Here is a 4,039-nt window from a genome sequence, read left to right on the forward strand (position 1 = left end):
GATGGTGGCTCTGAGTGGAGTCAACATGAGGGTGAGGACAATAGGCAGGGCAGTGATAATGGCCAGAGAGTTGATGTTGAATACCTTGTCCGTAACCACTTTCTGAGAGCTGGTCACAGCACATCCAACAAATGCTGCACCTCCTAAACCTACCCAAATGGTGTCACCAACTAAGAAACCAAACATTCAGATGTCTGAGAGTATCGGGACATCTTATCCAAATCACCACAATTCCTGGACTCTCTGGCCCTAGAACTTCCAGTGGTTCTCCTGTCTGCTGCTCATCTTGCTAAAGTACTAGGAACAGGTATGTGCTGCTGGGCTCAGCTTTAGAAGGTCCTAGAAATCTGAACTCATGTTATCATACTTTCCCTGAAAGTGCTTTTACCCACTGAGCCATCCAAGAATTATAGGAACTAATAGCCAGGCATAGTGGCTCATGCTTTTAATCCCAGCACTCAGGTGGCAGAAGTACATCTGTAGATGAGGCCAGCCTGATCTACAGAGTGGGTTTCAGGAGAGCCAGGGTTACACAATAGAAATTTTCTCTGGAAACAACAACAAAATTGTTAAGAGTTATCAAATGATGATCAACTGACATTAAAACAGCATGTATGAGGGAGTTGAAGAGGTGGTAGAGCAGTAAGGAGCACTGGCTACTCTTGCACAGGACATAGGTTTGGTTCCCAGTACCCATATGGTAGCTTGAAATCATGGTAACTGATAACCCCAGTTCTAGGGTATCTGATACCCTTATTCTGATTTCTGAGGGCACTAGGTATGAACCTGTGCACATATATACACATAGGCAAAACACACGTGCATATGAAATAAAGCTAAAAAATAAATAATTTTAAAAACATTGTATATGAAAACACAGAGTCCAGCATGTTGACAAACATCTACAATTCCCAGCACTCAGGAAGCTACAGCAGTAAGCTATGAGTTCAAGACCAACCTGGTCTACATAGTAAGATCTGTCTAAAAAAAAAAAAGCAAATGTATATCCATCTGTGTGTGTCTTTGTATGTCTGTGTACACCTAGGTACCTATGTGTGACTATACATGTGTGACTATGTCTTTGTTTATTACCATGTATCAGTCTGTGTATGCCTGTATGGGAGTGCCTATACATATATGTTTATGTATACTGTATGTGTCTTTTCATGTACCTGTATATGTCTGTGTATCTGTTTATCTGTGTGTACACTCTATATAGTATAAACACACAAAGCATTTTGAAAGTTAAGCCTTTATGTAAAGAAGAGAAATCTCATGCCCATTGTTATATAAAAACATTTAATTGATTTTAATCTCAGTAAACACCATGTTTTCAAATAAACTGCCTCACAGTTGTTGGAGAATTCCTGGGCTACATGTTCAAAGAAAGTAGATAATCCAAAAGTCGATTCTAAGGAGGCAACTTAGAAACAGGTTCCAAGAAGTCAGTAGCAGACAAGAAGACCCTTTAAAGTGTAAACGTTTGTTCCTTTTCCACCACAAATCCAGGATTATGATACATGTTCTACAAGCAGCTTTTAAATTGAATTCACTAACTAAAAAGTTCAAACATGTGGATGATAAGGAAGAATAAGAGCTGATGTGAGACTCATCCCTTGGATTTAGAGATAAGTCCCAGAACAAGGCGCCTCTCACTCTAAGAAAGCTTAACTGATGGGGAAAGAGCTCTGGCAGGCAGCTGGCATCCCTCAGTGTGAATCTGCCCTCTTTGGGTCACAAGCAACTTGTTCTTTACTATCTCCAAAGGAAGCTTCCATTTGAGCCCTCCACCTCTGCATGCAGCTTTGATTTGTTGACCAGCTAGAAAAGAATCAGATTCTAGACTCACAGTACCAACTCACTACATGAACACCCCCTTGACTCCTTCCTTCCCGCTGAAGAGGCAATTCCTCCTACACAAACCTAACCCCCAGCTCACTATCCCTATAAATATCCCTATAGAGAATGATCTTTAACATTTCATTCTCCTTCCTCTGCCTCCTGGGTGCTGGGATAACAGGTGTACACCATAGCTCATTAATATAGTCCCTATGATGGAAGCCAAGGCCTCATGAATCGTGAGTTACCAACTGAGCTACATCCCCAGCTCACTACCATTTCCTAACACCCAGCTGCCTTCTCAGGCCAAGGACTCATATGGTCAATTCTTCTCTCTTCTGGGTCTGCAAAGCTCACATCTCTTTCACCTTCATTGAAAAACACCAGCACTCCAAACTTGCCCAAGGCAAGTTAACAACTCTTTTGAGCATTATGTTCTTTATCGTTGGTCATTCTTTTTTATTATCCATACTCTCCATGTCTACTTCCTCACCTACCAGTGAGTCTTCTGTGCCCCACTCCTCCTCCATGCATGACTAGTCTCAATAGTGTTCCCAACAGGTGCCTCCTCACTGCTAGGTGCAATGTTTATTTTTCTCAGGCCCGATGATCACACTATTTTTTTCCTTTTGTTTTTGCAAGACAGGGTTTCTCTGTGTAACAGAACCCTAGCTGTCCTGGAACTCACTCTGTAGACCTTGAACCCAAGAGATTTGTCTACCTCTGCCTCCTAAATACTGGGATTAAAAGCATGCAGCACCACCGCACTCAGCCACACTTTTTAAAACATGCATTATTCTCTTTATATGGACCCTATTTTATAAACACTACTATCCCTGTTTACTGTGACCTCTGTGTATGCATGTTTGAGAATGTACAGGTACAAGTATGTGAGAATGAGTCTGAACATGTGTGGCATAAGTGTGGAAGCCAAACGTTGTCACCTCTTCCTTTACTTTTATTTACTTAGGCTAGGTCTCTCATTGACTTGGCTTTTATTTCTCCCAAGAACTGGCATTACAGGCAGGATGAATACCCATACAGTCTTTATGTGGGTGCTGGGGATACAAACTCTGATCTCTATACTTACAGGGCAAACGGTCTCACCAACACCCTCTGTGACCTCTGACCTCTCAAGTTTTCTTCTCCACTCCATTTCAGTCCAGTTTGAAGGGCCATCTTTCTCTGCACACCTTTCAGGTTGACATTCTAATTATGCTTACCTCTGTGCCTGTTTCGCTTCTCTCTCTAATAATGTCCTCCATAGTCCCATTTACTCCCTAGTTATATGCTGATCATATCTGTCTCAAGCACTTTTTTTTTTGAGCTTACAACAGGGAGTTCCATTTTTTTATTAGATATTTTTTCATTTACATTTCAAATGCTATCCCAAAAGTTCCCTATACCCTCCCCCCGTCCTGCTCCCTTACCCACCCACTCCCACTTCCTGGCCCTGACATTCCCCTGTACTGAGGCATATAAAGTTTGCAATACCTAGGGGCCTCTCTTAACAATGATGGCCGACTAGGCCATCTTCTGCTACATATGCAGCTAGAGACACGAACTCTGGGGGTACTAGTTAGTTCATATTGTTGTTCCACCTATAGGGTTGCAGATCCCTTCAGCTCCTTGGGAACTTTCTCTAGCTCCTCCATTGGGGACCCTGTGTTCCATCCTATAGATGACTGTGAGCATCCACTTCTGTATCTGCTAGGCACTGGCATAGCCTCACACAGCTATACCAGGGTCCTTTCAGCAAAATCTTGCTGGCATATGCAATAGTGTCTGTGTTTGGTGGCTGATTATGGGATGGACCCTAGGTGGGGTAGTCTCTGGATGCTCCATTCTTTCATCTTAGCTCCAAACTTTGTCTCTGTAACTCTTCCCATGGGTATTTTGTTCCCTATTCTAAGGAGGAATGAAGTATCCACATGTTGGTCTTCCTTCTTGATTTTCTTGTGTGTTGCAAATTGTATCTTGGGTATTCTAAGTTTCTGGGCTAATAGCCACTTATCAGTGAGTGCATATCAAGTGACTTCTTTTGTGGTTGGGTTACCTCACTAAGGATGATATCCTCCAGATCCATCCATTTGCCCAAGAATTTCATAAATTCATTGATTTTAATAGCTGAATAATGTACCACATCTTCTGTATCCATTCCTCTGTTGAAGGACATCTGGGTTCTTTCCAGCTTCTGGCT

Source organism: Mus caroli, chromosome 8 (assembly GCF_900094665.2).
Source record: "Mus caroli chromosome 8, CAROLI_EIJ_v1.1, whole genome shotgun sequence".
Lineage (NCBI taxonomy): Eukaryota > Metazoa > Chordata > Mammalia > Rodentia > Muridae > Mus > Mus caroli.